At 41.4% G+C, this 20,951-nt stretch overlaps 1 protein-coding gene across 1 annotated transcript in view; it reads left to right on the forward strand.

Moving 5' to 3' along the window:
* Nucleotides 1-20,951, forward strand: part of LOC124606140 (diuretic hormone receptor-like) — a 185,472-nt gene that overhangs the window by 153,793 nt on the left and 10,728 nt on the right. The window lies entirely within an intron of this gene.

Here is a 20,951-nt window from a genome sequence, read left to right on the forward strand (position 1 = left end):
GACTCGAACTCGGGGCGTTTGCCTGTCGCAGGCAAGTGCTCTTCCAGGAATGCTTGTCTTTTAAGTTGACAGGAGAACTTCTGTTAATTTAGGAACGTAGGAGACGAAGTACTGGTGGAAGTAAAGTTTTGAGGACGGGTCGTGAGTCGTGCTTGGATACCTCAGTGATACAGCACTTGCTCGAGAAAGGTAAAGAAGTTTTAATCTCGATCCGGTACACACTTTTAATCTGCCAGGAAGTATCACATCATCGCATATTCCGTTGCAGAGAACTTTCATTCCCAAAGCTGGGCCGGCCGGGGTGGCTGAGCGGTTCTAAGCGCTACAGTCTGGAACCGAGCGGCCGCTACGGTCGCAGGTTCGAATCCTGCTTCGGACATGGATGTGTGTGATGTCCTTAGGTTAGTTACGTTTAAGTAGTTCTAAGTTCTACGGGGCTGATGACCTCAGCAGTTTAGTACCATAGTGCTCAGAGCCATTTGAACCATTTGAACCTAAAGCTGGATTGCTGAAAGGGGATTTGAACCACCGTCCTGAGGCACCCAAGTTATTTTATGTTTTCATTGTGTCACCTCACTCGGTTTTGCACAGATTATCGTTTGAACAATCGATTATGAATAAAAAGCAATGATTTCTGTGACAAATATATTTTGTACAAGAGTCAGCGTATCCGTTGGCAGCATATGTAACAGGTGCATATTACACAGTCACCTGAAATAAGTAAAACCAGGAACACTGATATTGGTCTAGTAAGGCACAATCGTTTCCATGCTACTATGCTACGAATTCCGTCCTCATGTTACGTCCAATAAACGTCTCATATGGACCTACACCGCTGGTCGTTAATACTGAAACATGATGAAGGATATCAAAGAACGAAATTTTATTTATTGTGTGTGTAGTAGGAAAAAATGCAGGATTAAATTTGTAGTTGGTTTAGAGATTGAGGTTGTTTGGCACTGATTGGTTTGGGAACGGTAAGGTAGTGGTGAATGTTGAATAACATTATGTTTAATTTTAACATGAGGCAATTTGTATTTATAATTTCATATTAACAACATCAAAAGAACACTGTGACACTAAATTTACATGTTAAATACTGCACTAGACTCAGCTGGTAAAACTTCATAGATTAACCCAGAGACCAATCTCACCACAAAGTGAAGGTCTTGTATTCTCATACAACTATTACCTAGATTCCATTCTTTACATCCACATGACATCAAAGAAATCGTAATTTGAATACACATTACAGAAGGCGTACTAAATTCTCAGATACCCTGTAGTTACTCCGGCAGAGGAAAGCAGAAAACTTAATCAGGTGTACGTTGAAATTTGTTCCGCCAATAATAAGTCTTAATCTTCAATATTTATCCCAGTGACCACCTAAACTTTACACAAAACAATGAATGCACAAAATATGACTTACACACTTTTACAATATAAGTCGTCCCATGCAGTTTCATGAGACTCTGGTCTGGTTAGCCATGAACCCAGTCTTTTGCTTCTCGAATCGTACGATAGTGCTCACATCCCTCGCCCATTTCCATCAGAGAATAGTAACCAAATAAATTCAGAGGCTCTGGCAAGCGTAAACAAGATCCAAATCTTAAACAGAGACGGCAACCATTACACATCAGTGCTCAACAGAATTTGGTTAATCAATGCAATAACAAAAAAAAGTGGCCCAAAGCAAAACATTCTCCGTAGTAACCTTAAATAATTATCAATTACAGCCCACTTTTAGCAGTTCACATTTATTAATAATTACGCTTTTAGTGACTTTGAACGCACTACCTGAAAGTATGCTTCCGGGAGCATTGATTATACAACACCACTGAGCTGAATAAAGTAGTTAGTACTGTCAAGAGAGGCACACAGACAAGCAGATGATATTTAACATAAACGTACCCAAATCCGTGAGGAACAAACAACACCACCGCGAGGCAGATCTCGCAACGGCGTCAAACAGGAATGAATATCCCGTATTAATTATAATAATCTTCTTCGTACTGCAACCGTAAGACCTGTACCACACGTAACCGGCAGTTATGGTGATCTCATATTGTAGCCAGTGTCACGCGAAATATTTACTTAACTAAACGGCGTAGCAGTTGTTAATTCACGAGCACTTCACGAATAAGTCACACTAACCAGTAAGGAACCTGCTAACTGTATACACAAAATGGCAAACAAGCTGTCCACCATTCGCGTTGTAATTGAACCTAAGGTTCAGATCGTGTGCTCTTATGAAAAAGAAAGAAATGGTATCCGGCGTGAAAGGCACCACGCTGTTCAACGGACATGACTACTAGACGCTCATCCCCTTTACGCAATGCTTACTTCCCGGAGCCTAACGCCGCTGACACGAAGTTGCCAGCCTTAGCTAGAGAAGTAAAGCTTAACATCACAAGCTGAATTAACAATCCTGACTGATTTACTAACTGCGCTTCACTGAAACATACAAAGGTCTATGAAGAAGCAGAGATGACTTCAGCTCAGTCTTAATCAACATATGCTGGGCACGCGCCCTGACTATTAAAGCGGTAACCTAACCGAGTGGCACACAGTCAGATCCAAAAAACGAAGGGATGCTCTTAAACGAAAAAATGTATCCTGAATCATCACTATTCTCACCGTGTTCTCGATACTGAACAGAGTGCAGATTCCTCAACGGTTGTCGCTGCATTTATGGCCTCACGTATGGAAGACAACTGGTCACTGGGCCCGGCATCAGAGACATCACACAGCAGCGTCGCCTGGTTCCTCGCCAAACCCGGCCTGTTTCTCGACAACACCGTGCTGCAGCACAATCAGTCTACGAGCGACGCCAGTTATTTGACTTCGCTCGATTCCGCACAGTATGACTCTAAATATTCGTCTTCTCACCGGCCACTAATAACCTCTCCCGACGTAAGACCCAATAATTTGGCAGTTACATGCGCATGGCACAGGGATAATAATAAGGCGAGGGATTAGTATGTAGAGCTGATACCTCTGGCAGCTACAGTGGCTCCAACTACGTTTCGATCTCAAATAATGTGTACATCATTGCATGCTACTTCGACTTCATGCCAGAGTTCATCAAAAGAAGTGGCAAGCAGGTAGTGGCAAACCAGTTTCTCATCAACTCATGGTCAAATGTTTTCAGTGGGTGAGAGTTCTGGAGAATGTGTGATCCAAGGCAATGGTCTAACACCTTCCCTACCGAGGTAGGTCAGGATATCATGGCCAAAACTCCATCTTTCATTCGCTTCTTGCGAGATAACATCACGAAGTCCTGAAAGACTGGGCACAGCTGCTAGCCTTAACACGTCTGAAAGTTAAGGACTGCGCTTAACTTTGCCGTTTCTGCAAAGAAGAGGTAGTTTTGTTGTGTATCCAGTAGCGTCTATACCTGATTCTCTTGCGACTATTGTGAATGCAGTCTGGCAACTTTCCTTTCCCGCCCTCCGCAATGGCTGAGTGGTTCTAGGCTCTTCAGTCGGGAACCACTCTGATGCTACGGTCGCAGGCTTGAATCCTGCCTCGGGCATGGATATGTGTGATATCCTTAGGTTAGTTAGGTTTAAGTATTTCTATATCCAGTGTACTGATGACCTCAGATGTTAAGTCTCCTAGTGCTTACAACCATTTGAACCATTTTTTCTTTCCTTTTCCTCGGAGACCCCATACTGCAATAATGATCGCCGTGTGCATATTTTGTTGTTCCCCAGATGTCAATGCAGTGTCCATATGTATATTCGTCTTGTTGCAAACAAAAACATATTCTTGACGATACCTTCTACGCTTAACTTATAGCACAGAATAGTAAAGGAGTAGACATAAGGAAATTTTATTAAGGCTCATTTACATTACCACTGGCCAAATCAGTCTTACCAGAGACCGAGGCGGAAGTAGGAAGCGAGCCAGTCACAAGAGGGTCAGGTCGGTGACACATTACGACACCGCCTACCGAGTGAGGATACGTATTCAGCAGAAAGTGAACAACAACAGCAAACCGAAGGACGCGAGGCAAACATATTAACATAAATGTCCGATGGAATTCATGTATGGTGATGTGGGTTGCCATATCAATCGCTCGAATTGTCTACAATATTTTTGAATCCAGTCACGGATAGTTATGGCCTGGTGACATGACATCGTTGTTTGGCAACATGAGGTCCATGATTGGCTGTAGATGACCTCTCGGTAGCCGAACATAAGCATTTACAGTCAATAATCTGTTCAGCTGCTCAAGAGGACACTGTCCATTCCATCCAAACACAGCCCACACTGTCATGGATCCACCACCTGCTTGCGAACTACCTGCTGACAACTTGGGTCTACGCCTTCGTCGGATCTGCGTCACACTCGAACCTTATCAACTGAAATCTGGACTTATGTGACCAGGTCACGGTTTCCCAGTCCTCTAGGGTTCAACGGATATGGTCACGACGCCAGGAGAGGCACTGCAGGCGATGACGTGCTGATAACAACGGCACTTGGGTCTGTCATACCCGATTAACGCCAGATTTCGGCGTACCGTCCAAACGGATACGTTCGCCGTACGTCCCACATTGATTTCTGTTGTCATTTCACGCAGTGTTGCTTTTCTGGTAGCACTGACAACTCTACACAAACACTGCTTCTCTCGGTTATTAAGTGAAGGCTGTTGGCCACTGCGTTGTCCGAGTGAGAGGTAACGTCTGAAATTTGAAATTCAAACAAATGAGCCCTCGGTCACTATTATTTTTAGTCTTATTGACAAGGATTCAACACTTCTAAGAGTGCCTTCATCAGAATGAAAACAATTAAAATGGCGTGATGAAGGTACTCTTAGAAGTATCGCAACCTGGTCAATAAGACTAAAAGCAAGAGTGACCGAAGGCTCATTTGTTTCAATTTTAATTTAGAAACGGTCACTGAACAAGCAGCCTTGTTTAAAACTTTGTCTGAAATTTTGTATTCTCGGCACACTCTTTGCACTGTGGCTCTCAGAATATTGAATTCCCCAACGATTTCCGAAATGGAATGTCCCACGCGTCTAGCTCCATCTACCATACTGAGTTAAACGTATGTTAATTCCTGTCGTCTGAAAACTTTTCACATGAATCACCAGAGTGCATTGACAATTCCGCCAATGCACTGTCCTTTTGCGTGTTTGCCATACTACCACCTTTGGTATATGTGTACGTCGCCATCCCATGAATTTGGCCAATTCAGTGTATTGTTGGCCCACGATAGGAACACTCACTGCCTCCATCAGGAGTGCTGTAATGGGAACCGTCATTTAAGAATAATGAAATTTAGGAGATGAAAATCTCATTTGACCATTGGCCTCTCTGTAGTAGGTGTGAATAAGTTTGGGGGGATCATACAGTTTTGTGAGCACAGCAAGAACAAAGAAATATCTATGAGACTTTGCGGCATCAGTCATTAGGAACCTACTTGATTAATTAAGCGAAAGGTTGCCTTTAGTGGTATAACGCTTACGTACTGGAAATCATTATTGAGTTATTAAACGACTTACTGAAAGTAATCGACGTTCCAGTACTGCAGAGATGTAGTTGGTAATTCAGCAGAATGTCGTGCCAGTGAAGTTGAGATTACAACGCCGACTGCACAGCGTAGTGATGAAGGGAAAAATTAGTTGCAGAATCTCAGTGGGACGTGCTCTGTATTCAGGAGTACGCAGTCTGTTTGATATTCAGGCTGGATGTGCCCATTTAGGTGGCTACAACAGGCGCTCTATTAGCAACTAACTCACTGTGTCGCAAAGGCACAGCAAGGGTACCACACGAAATTGAAATTTGGTTAATATTAAGTCCTGTATCACAGAAAGAAACTATGCCAGCAGTAAATTAGCAAGTTAGATTATTACCTTGTTATCGAAACTGGCACTGAACGTTGTTTTACAAGTTCCAAGTTTTGATCTGGTGATGACAACAGCCGAAGCTTAGTTATAAATTAAGAAATATACTAAGCGTTTTAGACGACTTTATTCACAAAGATACTTTTCACTAGTACTGCTTTCCACCTGGAAAAATATTTTGTCCATTTCCGACTTTCTTTCAATGGTTCAAATGGTTCAAATGGCTCTGAGCACTATGGCACTTAACATCTGAGGTCATCAGTCCCATAGAACTTAGAACTACTTAAACCTAACTAACCTAAGGACATCACAAACATCCATGCCCGAGGCAGGATTCGAACCTGCGACCGTAGCGGTCGCGCGGTACCAGACTGAAGCGCCTAGAACCGCTCGGCTACAACGGTCGGCGACTTTCTTTCATTTCAGATTGCAAATATCTACATCTTATCAGATTTTTAAACCCTTAGTGAGACTTTCTCGTTGCCATAAATAGCCAAAATATATTTATAACTCCAAACAAGAGGTTCCCCTGCCTCAAGACTATCTTCAGTAGTCCAAAAAATTCTCAAATAATCTCTCAGAAGTTACATTCTATCACATATTACTTGTCTGTAGTAGCGCAGCGGTCAGAAGCTAGCTTGAGGAATGGTGTGGGGCTAGATTAGCTAATGAACACATAACACTGCGAAACACATTTATTGCAAATGAAATTGCCCAGATGATGAAAAGTCTGTTAACTATAAAATTAATTGAGCATGTCCACAATGAACATAAACAAGCATGCATGCAGATGAAAACTTCATTGCAACTTCTTATTTAAATCTTTAAACGTTCATATAACTTTGAACTCCATAAAAAACTGCGGCTGCAGGCCGAAGAGTCCTTACAATGACAAAAATTACTTCTGGTCGCAAACAAAGTGTTGGCCTCTATTGATATATGAGGCAAATAGGATATTCGTGCAAAGGTAAATAGTACTGCCGCGCCACTGCTCCAAGTGTCATAGGGAAAAGGAAGTTTTTGTAAAAAGTAACATCGGACATTTGACAGACATAACGACCTTTCATGAGAAGATGCAAGTCAGTAAAAAATGAATTACAGCAATCTGAAGTTTAGCTACACTCTATGAATTACACAGTAGTTTCTGTCACTGAACATTCGTGTAGAGACACAAATACATGTCATATTATCGCTGTGTAACGGGACTGATACTGTATCAGAAAAGGAACACAGTTTAAATCAAGGCATGACCTTAGTACGGTAAGTGAAGACAAACACTTCGAGATATCATCCTTTAAATTAAATAGGATTTACATCACCAAGAAATTAATGGTACTGGGTGTATGCCGATAACACAGTGACATTGTGGGCACTTTTTACATTAAATTGACAAGTATTGTGAGCTCGTAGGTACCATACCGCGCCTTTTACACGTCTTTCCCGGCACTCGGGGTCACAGCACCGAGTTACGACACCTGAAGATGAGCTTATAAAAGCCCGAAACCGGTCGTGTGATAATAAAAGAACTTTACAACTGTAGCGGAATTTTCAACCTCTGCTATAATGCGCAGTTTTGGATGTTCCTCCATCTTGATTGTTTGCACTATTAATGCAGTTTACTCCTTCTCCCACCCTGCCCCCCTCCCCGCCTCATATCTCTCATCACCTCTTAAAGCCCCATCTCCTTCTTTTTGTTCCTTTTACAATATCTTGATGCTTTCAATACATTATATTGTAGTCATAAAGAATTGTTATTTGCATGGAAACAATACCCCAGTCGCAGAACCACAGACTGGTCTTATATTTTAAATTGTTACTTTTAATCCCATTCTCCTTCACCCACCCTTCCGTTTCCCACCCTCTTTTCATTCTTTACTTTAAATTTTCCAAATTTATCGTGTGTATAATTCCTGCATATAATTCGTTATATGGTTATATCTTATTACGTGGGGCTATCTCGGATTCCTATGAAACACTGGAATACCTAATATGTGAAATGAAAAGGAATTTTCACTGGTTTTCTGTAACTGTAATTTGGATGATTAGACTGATATTTGGCGATGGGGGAGCTTAGGTAGGAAATCTGAATGTTTACTATATACTACGGTGATATTGATGTATGGCGTTTTCAAAGCTGCGTCTTCGCAGATTTTTTTATTTTATTTTATTTATTTATTTATTTATTTATTTATTTTGCGCTTTCCTGCCTGTGTGGTAACTGTGTGGTAATGTATAGGTGCTGTCTATTCTTCGAAAGTAAGAACTGCATTTCACGGCAGATATTTCAGTATTTTGTAAAATAAACTGAACGAAGAAAAATTGCAGCACCGCGAAGGAATTGTGCGACATAAACGAAAGTTGGTAGGTGTGTTTTTACATCTGAAAGATGGTGCCTGTTGAAATTTCACGCCAGTCGCATAACAGTGGTGCTAGAAGGGCCACTATGAGGATGCAAATCAGATTTACTTCAAATACACTCTGCAACGGTCGAGAACGTTGGTTACCTTTCAGATCCGAGGTGATGAGCTGATGATAGTGAAGAATGCCTTTGAACCGACAGGAACATCTTTATGAACATCTCACTGAGTTTGAACGAGGTAATGAAACAGGGCTACAAGAAGCTGAATTTTCCTTCAGCGATATTGCAGAAGCACTTCACAGGAATGTAATCACTGTACATGACTGCTGGAAAAGGTGGTCGCGAGATTGTACGGCCGCAAGGAGATCGGTCTCCTGATGGGCGCGTGGCACTACCAAGATGGAAGACCAGCGTGTTCGGCGTATGGTTCTGGCGCATCGCACTGCATCTGAAGCAGCAATCTGAGCAGCAGTTGGCATCACAGTGAAACAATTAACTGATACAATTCGGTTACTTCAAGGACAGCTCCGAGCAAGACGCCCTGTAGCCTGCATTCCACTGATTCCAAACCACCACCATTTGCGACTTCAGTGGCATCAAGCGAGAGTTCATTGGAACGAAGTGTGAAAGTATGTATGTTTCATAGTGAAAGCTTGTATTGACCGACCAAGTGTAACAGACGTGGAACTCCATCCCACAAACTGACATCTGGCACCTGTGCAACACAATGCATTCACATTTCCGACCTTGCATCCAACAATCTTGCTGTTACACCGGTTTTTAATGTATCAGCATTAAACATTTTCAATTACTCACCTTGCACTTACATCAACCTATGATCTTGCAATGTGAATCACTTAAATACATTATCTAGATAATTGTTTTCTCTAAATGTCATTACTCTCCATTAACTGTTTTTGGTCTAGCTATTTTTTCCGCCAGTGCATTATACCGGGTGTTTGCTTTAACTTGAGACAACTGAATATCTCGACAATGAGGAATCGTGCGTAAAAAGATTTCTGTGAAATTTAGTGAAGGGTATGCCTGGCTGTGCTGTAATTGGCCACCTCCTAACCATCTACCTTGCGTGGGCGGGATCAACTACGTATTTTCAAATGGGAACCCCTCTTTTTTGTTGCATATTCGTATGAAGCGCAAAAAAAAAAAGAAATGATCGTATGGCAGTGTTGGCCGTGAGGCCCCATGCGGGGGGAGTTCGGCAGCCGTATTGCAAGTCCATTTTAGTGGACGCCACGTCGGCGACTTACGGGTCAATGATGATGAAGGACACACAACACCCATTCCCCTGCCGGGAATCGAACCTGGGCCGCCTGCGTGGTATGCGGAAACGCTACCGCTTCGCTACGGAGGCGGACGCTGGGCAAAAGAAATAAGTACAGTTTAATAAAACAATTGTTTCTCATTCGAGGAAGATGGAGTTGTAATGGAAAAATATCAGGCGTGCTTATGTTTGCAATTAAGAAGCAACGAATTTGATTTTGTGCTTCATTTATAATGTAATTGTATATGTTTGTATTCTAACGGTTGTTATTGATGCCCATACACTATTTTTAGTGTTCTAAATGTGCTTGTACTGTACAAATTATGTGGCGAGACTCGATTTTTTGGGATATTGTTCCAGGAAAACAGTGCTCTAATAATATTATAATTTATTTAATAAACACATCGGTGGTCGCATATGAGTTGTTATTTTTTTAGTTTGATGAGAGGTTTCGATTTACTATAGAGAACATCATCAGATCTACATTCTGTGAAGAGTAATAAAACATATTACTTTAGTTACAATCGAAATGAACATTAACATACAATAATGTAGTAAAAAGTCAGAACGATTTACCATTGGTGATAATAGGAATCGTTGGTGTGGAGCAAGCGCGTCCGTGCTGGCGTGGAGAAAACAGCTAAATACGGCTCGGCTGCCGGTAGTTAAATAGTGGAAGCCCCTCCAATTGTCTCCGGCTTAAAATCATTGGTAGCCAATGGCCGTCAGAATTGATTACTTTGTGTGGAGAACAAGTATTAGATGCATAATTACTAGGAGTTCGGTCTATGAGGAAAAAGAACGAACGATATTTCGATTTTATGAACAAGAAAATCCATGATAAAAACGACTAATAGTAGGTCATTACCCAATGACCGGGCTCTTTTAAACGTGTGCTGGTAAACGTAAACATAACAAAGGCAGTTGGTAGGATGCCATTTTGGTATCCAAGGAGGTGATATGAATTCCGCCAACGCTATTAATCAAAGATGTGGAATCTGATTGGGAAGGACGCCAGCTAGTAACCACAGAAGAGATGTGTAAACAATAAGTAACATACGTACATAACCATCTGCAGCTAGTGTAAATTTTCCGTAAATTATCTGTTTGTTACGTAAATAAGTTGCTTGTTATGTAGTTATGTTTATCCAGACATAATTAATCTTTTCTTCAGATACCCGAAACACTGCTTACGAGGAAGATAGAGACCTAAAACATGGATTACAAGACATACTGCGACTTTATACTGGTGCAAACTACATTTCTACATCAAGAGAGCACCGGATTCCGTATCGAAATAAGTTTTAGTCACGAAGAGTGACAAAACCTGTAACAAAGACAAGGCGGCATGGCAAGAGCTTTCGCGTATGGCCACTTAATAAATATTTACATATGCACGTATAATAGCATTAGGTTTACATAGACATAACATTTATCACTTAAATGGCAGCTTCACTGTTTAAAATTTTAATAATTCAATATTAAAGTACGGATGACGACATATACCTGTAACTTTTATACAACCTAAAATACATGCATATATCGAGGACGCGAATGACTTTAGATCGTCGATAAGTCGTAGCTACGTAAAACGATAAAATTAATAATAATGATGACGCTATATAATAAAAGCTGTGGTGCGTAACATAAGGTGTATTTGAGTTCTCACAGGCTACAATGCTGTAATGGGGGAATTATAAGAAATAGTAACGTTTGCTATAAATTCGATGTACTCGTATTTATCGGCAGCCAAGCTGTATTCAGCAGTGTTCTCTACGCCGGAACGGACGGGCGTCCTCAGAACCAGCTATTCTTGCTATCACTAAGGATATACGAGGGTTGTTCCGAGAGTAAAAAAAGATCGGCAGTGAAATGGAAACCACAGTGAAAATGAAAACTGTTTTCTTTGCACATTTAGCTACACATTCCAGGTACTTTTCTACATAGTCGCCGCTCCGACTTAGACACTTGTCGGAACGTTACACCAAATTTCCAACACCATCCTCTTAGAAGGTAGTCGCCTGTGCTTTCCGATAATTCTCTACGCTGGTCTATAGAGCGTAGCATGAGCCCAAGTGTTGTCTTCGTATCTAGCGTTTCATGTGAACAGAGACGATACTCAGGACGAGCTAATTAGGGCTGTGTTGTGGGTGATCGAACACTTCCCATAGAAAAGGTTGCAGGAGCGTCTTCATTGCCCCTGCAGAGTGCGTCTGAGAATTGCCATGAAGAAGAAAGTGCATGGCAGTTGTGTTTGGTGGGCTGCAATCATTAAGGCGAAGCTCTTAGCGGGCCCTCCTACTTGGCGGGTGACATTGATGTTCCAGACACATTTACTCGATCACAGTGCACTCACAACTGAAAAGAGCGTCTTGATGCTATCGGCGGGCATACTAGACACACTGCCAAAAACGTCTGTGAAAAGCCTCGTCGGATTTTCAAAGTGGTTTCCATTTCGCGACCGATCGTTCCTCACTTTCCGAATATCCCTCATACCATGCTGTAAGTTTTTCCTGCGCTATTGTATATTAATGCCTATCTCGACTGTAACTAAAGCATCACGGAATGTGACCTGAATGTAGACCTGATGATGGTCTCTGTAGTATACCACAAGCGATCATCAAAATAAAGATGTAACAACTCATATGCGACCACGACTATGTTTACTAAATAAACTATCATCTCTGGCATATAAGGTACTTATGTGATAACGTAGGTTTCGGTTCCCCAGGGGGCTGATTGTGATCACACCATCAGGATGCCTGACTTCGGTGGCTGCCATCGAAACCCTACATCAGGGCGACAGATTCAGCTGTGTGTTCCATTCAACCACCGACACTCTCGTGCGCCATGGATACTTACCAAAATCAAGCGCACCACTGGTGAGAGGCAAGGGGAATCACGATATCAAGCTTCCCGAAGGAACAGAAAACAGTTACATCTACTTCGTAGTTTATAGCCATACTGCTAACCTTATTATATTGTAAAATCAAATTTGCACCGCATAAGTAGGTTTCGAACGTAAATATCAAACGATAGAAACGCAAAGGTTTACGTGAAATATGTAATACATTGGGTCGGTTGTTAATTGCAAAAAACAGACACATTTGATATTTGTCGATTACAGTGACATCTACCACGAACAGGAAACAATGGTTTCAATAAACCAGATGTATTTTTTGGTGTTGAATCTGAATATGCAGTAAAGATTGGGGGTTTACATTTGAAAGTAGACAGTTGCCCCATCCACGTAAAAGGGGTGGTTTGGAGGTGGCCAGTTGCAGCACAGACAACTGTTCCCTTTACTGATATTGCCCTTTCACCCCAAACATTGTTTCCGTTTGATGTGTTATATTAGAGATATTTAGTTATTTCAAGTTAAAACAAATACCCTTCATAATGAATTTATATAATTTTAGTGATGCAATTACTTTACATTTTGTAATTAGTTAAAAATTATAATTGTCTCCTCACAATATTCGTCTCGTACCCTACATCGGCGTAGTAGTTTCTTCCATTGCATTTATTTCTGAGTATTGTTAAACGATGCATAGTAGGTACTGCGTACAAACTCGCCGTGACCAACGAGCACTTGACTGGCTCGTTTTTTTTTTTTTTTTCTTTATAAATTTCGGGCTCTTCTAACGAGTTGAGAGTACGCATGTTTCTCCTAATGCTTCCTATAGAATGAACAGTTTCTGGGAAATACAACCGCAAAGCAGTTTTGCTACACGGCTGCGAATTCTCCTTAAACGTTTCGTCAAAGGAGCTGCCGGTTTGACCGATATAATGTTTATCATAGTTATTATAATCAATTCTGTATACTCCAGAGCCATCTAAATGGTCACACCCCTCTTTCTGTTTATGTTTTACTCGCAATTTTACTCGTAGTCGTGCGGTAGCGTTCTCGCTTCCCACGCTCGGGTTCCCGTGTACGATTCCCGGCGGGGTCAGGGATTTTCTCTACCTCGTGATGACTGGGTGTTGTGTGCTGTCCTTAGGTTACTTAGATTTAAGTAGTTCTACGTTCTAGGGGACTGATGACCATAGATGTTAAGTCCCATAGTGCTCAGAGCCATTTTTTTCGATATTTTAAGGTGTTGTTAATTTGAAAGCCACATCAAACTTCAGATTTCCTAAAATATTTCTCTACTTTCTGAGACATTTTGCGTTAAATTTCAAGGAAAGATTTTCTTACTTTCTTTTTTGGTGCTATTTTTTGAGTGAATGTGCGTTTGCCTGCTGTTCAGTATACCTGTCTTTAGCCTATTGCAAGGGCCCATCACATCAATCACAGAAAAACCATTAGCTATTTCATAATTCTAAGTTTTTTAAGTATCTCGCTTTCGCCAAAGTCAGATGAAGGAGACGGTGAATCACTGAGATGGAGAAGGCTTTCTTATATCGTGAAGGATAGCATGAACTGGCACTGTTGATTGCACATTGAGGTTTCCTGAAAATCGACAATTTATGTTTGTTGTCAACTTTGTTATTAACGAGGTCAAAATAATTAATGGAATTCTGTATTTTAGCTTCCTTAGTTACTGTTCGGAGCCTGTTGCCTATTGCTTGAGTAAATGCGTCAACCTCACCCTATATCAGTAACAAAATGTCTTCAACATAACTTTTATAGTTAATAGTTTTCTGTTTTAGCTCTGGAAATTTGGCAAAATTTTTAATTCTAAATCGTTCACAAAAATATTTTCTAAGGTATCATCAGGACTATTGGCCGTTCCAAACCCATCTTTCTGATAATATATTTCCTCATTGAAATTAAAATAAACTGTATGCTAAGAAAAAATCTAATAGTTCAATTATTTCTATACACACTGATCTTGTTATGCGACGGCAAATTACATCTAATATTTTCAATAGATTCTTTCATCGGAAAATCACTGTATTAGTCTTTTTACGTCCAAGGATGCTAATGTTGCGTTATTTTATATATACACTCCTGGAAATGGAAAAAAGAACACATTGACACCGGTGTGTCAGACCCACCATACTTGCTCCGGACACTGCGAGAGGGCTGTACAAGCAATGATCACACGCACGGCACAGCGGACACACCAGGAACCGCGGTGTTGGCCGTCGAATGGCGCTAGCTGCGCAGCATTTGTGCACCGCCACCGTCAGTGTCAGCCAGTTTGCCGTGGCATACGGAGCTCCATCGCAGTCTTTAACACTGGTAGCATGCCGCGACAGTGTGGACGTGAACCGTATGTGCAGTTGACGGACTTTGACCGAGGGCGTATAGTGGGCATGCGGGAGGCCGGGTGGACGTACCGCCGAATTGCTCAACACGTGGGGCGTGAGGTCTCCACAGTACATCGATGTTGTCACCAGTGGTCGGCGGAAGGTGCACGTGCCCGTCGACCTGGGATCGGACCGCAGCGACGCACGGATGCACGCCAAGACCGTAGGATCCTACACAGTGCCGTAGGGGACCGCACCGCCACTTCCCAGCAAATTAGGGGCACTGTTGCTCCTGGGGTATCGGCGAGGACCATTCGCAACCGTCTCCATGAAGCTGGGCTACGGTCCCGCACACCGTTAGGCCGTCTTCCGCTCACGCCCCAACATCGTGCAGCCCGCCTCCAGTGGTGTCGCGACAGGCGTGAATGGAGGGACGAATGGAGACGTGTCGTCTTCAGCGATGAGAGTCGCTTCTGCCTTGGTGCCAATGATGGTCGTATGCGTGTTTGGCGTCGTGCAGGTGAGCGCCACAATCAGGACTGCATACGACCGAGGCACACAGGGCCAACACCCGGCGTCATGGTGTGGGGAGCGATCTCCTACACTGGCCGTACACCACTGGTGATCGTCGAGGGGACACTGAATAGTGCACGGTACATCCAAACTGTCATCGAACCCATCGTTCTACCATTCCTAGACCGGCAAGGGAACTTGCTGTTCCAACAGGACAATGCACGTCCGCATGTATCCCGTGCCACCCAACGTGCTCTAGAAGGTGTACGTCAACTACCCTGGCCAGCAAGATCTCCGGATCTGTCCCCCATTGAGCATGTTTGGGACTGGATGAAGCGTCGTCTCATGCGGTCTGCACGTCCAGCACGAACGCTGGTCCAACTGAGGCGCCAGGTGGAAATGGCATGGCAAGCCGTTCCACAGGACTACATCCAGCATCTCTACGATCGTCTCCATGGGAGAATAGCAGCCTGCATTGCTGCGAAAGGTGGATATACACTGTACTAGTGCCGACATTGTGCATGCTCTGTTGCCTGTGTCTATGTGCCTGTGGTTCTGTCAGTGTGATCATGTGATGTATCTGACCCCAGGAATGTGTCAATAAAGTTTCCCCTTCCTGGGACAATGAATTCACGGTGTTCTTATTTCAATTTCCAGGAGTATATATATATATATCCTTGACTGAATTTGCAAGCTCAGAACTGATTTTAACAGCAAAATAAGTATCGAACGTGTAAACTGATTATTAGGTTAATGACTTTTACACCTTGTAAGCCTACTGCAGGCTTTATCAATTGTATTTGGCTTTTTACGCCATATATTACAAATATTATGGTTAAATAATATGCATACACCTACAGCATGTGACATTTGGCGTGCTTGCGAAACAAATATTTTTGGATACTGTACATCAGTTTGTTTTGAACAGTAGCGTTGTTAACAAAGTTAGTGTCTACCGTACTTTATTTATGTGTGGCGACGCTGAGCTGATTTTTTGTATATTTGTTGACGATGCCACCACGGCTCCATTATACTAGGATATGTTTTTAAAACAGCTATGCCTCTTCACATTTTGAGCGCATGATGTCAGCAATACTTTTCATTACGACCTATTTTATAGTTTTAAGCTCTAGACAATCCATTGGTTATATTTGTGTTTTTCCTATGTTTTACTACAGATCTGAAGATAGTCATTGCTGACGGAAATCGGTAGTCTCAGGACCTAAAAATTTTGTGATCATGGACAGATATAATGGGGCGCCCCGCGGAACTCACGGATTCTGAACGTGGTGAAGTAATTGGTGTCACTTGTGCCATACGTCTGTACGCGAGATTTCCACACTCCTAAACATCCCTAAGTCCATTGTTTCCGACGTGCTAGTGAAGTGGAAACGTGAAGGGACACGTACAGCACAAAAAGATACAGGGCGAACTCGTCTGTTGACTGACCACCGACAGTTGAAGAGGGTCGTAATGTGTAATAGGCAGACATCTATCCAGAACATCACATAGGAATTCCAAACTGCGTTAGGATCCACTGCAAGTACTATGACAGTTAGGCGGGAGGTGAGGAAACTTGGATTTAATGGTCGAGCGGCTGTTCATAAGGCACACATCACGCGGGTAAATGCCAAACGACGCCTTGCTATGAGTTTCCTGTGCTACAAATACTGAGAGTAAATAAATTTAGCCCCAAACGAAAGTTTCGGGGCAACAATTTCCAAACAAAACCGAATAATACACATCAGTTGCTTCAAAAGTCGCCTGCAGAAACTGTGTCTATAGGCAGTGCTTCTAGACGTAAACTTTCGCTTTCTAAATGTAATAAGAACAAGCCTAGTAGTATCGTGAGCAGCAATAACGACGGAAATGTTATTGTGAACCTAAATATGCTGTCAAGACTTTTGAAGAATGCTGTGAAATGTAAATACTGCAATTGTGAAGATAATAATATTGACGTTTCACATATGTTGATCTCAATTTTGTATTGTATTTTACAGTCTTTCAAAATGTCGAAACGCTTACGGCAATTTTAGAAAAATAGAAAGTGTTGTCAAGATGTCTGAAAGCTGTAAAACCAAAAATAAAAAGTTAAAAGGCTTAGATGAAGTACCAGTGAGTGTACCGAAACAATGAATACAGAATATACGAACCACCTCAAAAAAAAAAATTACATAAATCAATCAAATCATGGAAATTTCCCGAGTATTTAAAATAGGCAATAATAGTACCACTGCTAAACATACGTAAACCGAAAATATAAAAATTACCGGCACGTTTCCTTCCTTTCCCCAGTCTCTAAAATACCACTGATTTATGAAAGACGAACTAATGAATTGCTTGAATTAATACACTGTCTTAAGTGGATAACAGTTTGGTTCCTGAAGCGGTAGATGTACAGAATCAGCCACAGTAGATTTCACAAAATTGGTACGTGATGCTCTTGACAAAGATGAGAGTGTCAAAGGCTATTTTTTAGTTCATCCTAAGGCTTTGGATACTGTTTATCATAGGTTTCTACTAATTAAACTAGAAGCTTTAGGAATAAGAGGCATAGCTAATGACTGGTTCCTAACATACCTAGCAGTTAGGGTACAAAGAGTGGAGATAACACTTCTACATCTACATCATATTCGCAAGCTACGTAATGGTGTGTGCTAGAAGGTACTTTTTGTACCACTAACTGAGCCCTCCAATCCTGTTCCACTCGAAAACAGCGCGAGTGAAAAATGATTGTCGTTAACGCTCTGTGTTTTCTCTCATTTTTTGAATTTTATCCTCGTGGTCATTCCGCGAGACGTATGTAGGGTGAAGTAATACGTTGCCCGGCTCTTCCCGGAAAGTGTTCTCTCGAAATTTCAATAGTGAATCTCTCCGTGATGCACAATGCTCTCTTGTAAAGCCTGCCAATGGAGTTTGTTGAGCATCTCCATGACGTTCGCGTGCCGATTAAACTATCCCGTAACGAAATGTGCCACTCTTTGATGGATCTTCTCTATCTCTTCTACCGTTCCTCTCTGGCAGGGATCCCAGATAAATGAGCAATACTGAACAATGGGTCGAACAAGTACCTTATAGGCCACTTCCTTCATGGATGATTTACATTTCCTTATGGTTCTTCCTATGAAACTGAGTCTGGCATCTGATTTTCCCGATATTAGTCTTATGTTGTCATTCCTCTTAAGATCGCTCTGGATAGTTACTCCTAGATATTTTACTGCAGACCGTTTTGTCATCAGAAGTGTAGCTACACAATAGTGGAGTTCTTTTCCTATGTATGCATAATCGGTTACATTTATTTACGTTCAGGGTCGACTGCCAAAGCCTGTACCATTCATCAATTCTCTAGAGGTCATTCCGCAAATCGTTACTATCTTCTGGCATTGCTACTTCGTTATAGACAACCTCATCATCTACTTTCTACTGTATGATTTGTGTGTATTGTAAACAGTTACGGTCCTATCATACTTCCTTGGGGCACAACAGAAAGTACCCTCACATTTGCCGATTTCGTTCCGTTAAGAGCGACGTGGTGATTTCTGTCTGGAAGGAAGTCTTGAATCTAGTCGCAAATATGCTCCTATCCTCACTAAGCTCATATGTTTTTCTATTAAACGGCAATGCGGGACGGTTTCAAATGCCTTCCTGAAGTCAAGGAACACGGCATCAACCTGAACGCCGTTGCCTGCGGAATCAATGTTGATTTTTATAGAGGAGATTTTCTATCTCCAAGAACGTCATAGGTCTTGAGCATAAAACATGTTCCGTTGCTCTACAACAGATTGACGTCAACGATACAGGCCTATAGTTGTGTACATATTTCCTACTATCCTTCTCAAAAACAGGAATGACATGTTTTGATGAACCTACAGTGTCATTAATGATTCGTTATTCTCTTTTCTTTCTTGTTAGTAGTTTCTGTGGTTTTCGTCGTTTTTTATATTTTGAATTACAGTTTATTTTTCTGTCCCGCTTCTTACTTTTTTTTGGGTTTCCCCATTATCTTCAATGTGGAAAACGTATTTAATACGAATTACATTATTTATTTCTTAAGTTGTAATAAAGGGCATGTCCAGTATTCTTGTATAGGTAATCCACTACTATCACTAATGCTACAGACAGCGATGATTTAAGGATTCCATTCTCCACATCTTGCTCACATCAGCAGTTCATTTATGGACATAATTAAAGACAAACTGAAGTAGAACTCAGTCAGATTCTCAGATCGTAAGACGTATAAAGCTGCTAGACAATGCGCAACTACAACATTTCGCAAATATATGACTCATTACTTTTCCTGTGCCGCACTCGTGTCTTCTCTATCGGATACTCACTACTTTGGTTTTCCATGGAAGTTAGGGTGTGACTGAAGTTGGATTTTCATGCTGTACAAAAATTATATTTCTTGGTAACAAGCGAAGTACAGGTAAGTACCGGAACTGATAACCGCCTCCCATTTATTACCAATTGGAAATGCCTAAGTCTGGTTTCTGGCTCAAATGGACTAACAATCAGCCAGATCTTAAGCAACCTGCTTTACCTCTCGGAATAGAGATAAAAAAAAAACTGGAAAGAGAGATTTTTGTTAAGGTGGGAGGTGGTTGAAGCAGCAGGCAGCTACACAGCACATGTCGAGTGAGTCAACGAATTTATCCTGTTGTGCACAGATTCGTATTCTCTATTAAATACTAAACATTCATACTTCTCTTTGGAACTCTCTATCCAAGGAAAAATTAAGGAATAAAATTTCATTTTTAAATATTTCAAATTCCCTAGTTCTGAACAAGGTATGTTTCCAAGGCAAATGCTCGAATTAGATGCCATCTCCCCAACTTTTACAAGTGAGACCCTCTGACCTGAGATATCAGTTCAAAAAATATCTAGCTGAAAACATCTGGGCTGTTTAATGGATCGGATCAGTTCAAAAAGATGTTACCGGTAGGTAGTGTAGCCCTCGGAGAGGTAGAGAGAGAGAGAGAGAGAGAGAGAGAGAGAGACAGAGAGAGAGAGAACAATGTTTTATTTGCATTAATAAACTTCTAAAGATGTAATGTAATTGAGTAGTATGTGTTGCAGAAATTGTACTATTATTTCATAGCTCAAAGTTTATCCTGTTCGTATGGGCAGGGATCATGGAGTTACACTACGCTATGATGTCACTATAAAATATATTTGATTATTACGTCTGAATACAGCAAAGTCGTTAGCCAAATAGCCCTGAAACAGCATAAATCAAACATAACCCTACGGCAAATAGCTCCCTAGGCTATTCGATGAAGTAGAAACATGGAAATCGATTATTCTCAGAACTGAGAGAGCTTAGGTTTCCATTCCCTAGGAGCGTTACGGGTCAAATAAAGAATAATAAGGCATTTGTTTGATATGATTCATTTGAGTTAAAAAATTTCATATATTATGACAAACCTTTATAGATCAGCATTTTAGTGGTTAATTATAAAACTGGTTGTATCGCTTTGACTTTACAGACCTGTTTGTCAATACTTTTTCTAGATAAAAATTTGGTATTACAAGATAGGAGTATGGGAATAACTATTGTGGGCGCTATGATAATAGAAAAATAGCCCGAGGAATTTTTGTGAAAATTCTTTTTGATGAACTGTGGCTATTTTACTATTATTATAGCGTCCATAATAACTATTCCGACGTTCCTATCTAGTATCAACATGGGCGCACACGTCATTCACGATTTCAGACCGGAAATGCAATTTAAAATTCTTCAGTGTTCA

The sequence above is a fragment of the Schistocerca americana genome, chromosome 3, assembly GCF_021461395.2.
Source record: "Schistocerca americana isolate TAMUIC-IGC-003095 chromosome 3, iqSchAmer2.1, whole genome shotgun sequence".
NCBI classification, from domain to species: Eukaryota; Metazoa; Arthropoda; class Insecta; order Orthoptera; family Acrididae; genus Schistocerca; species Schistocerca americana.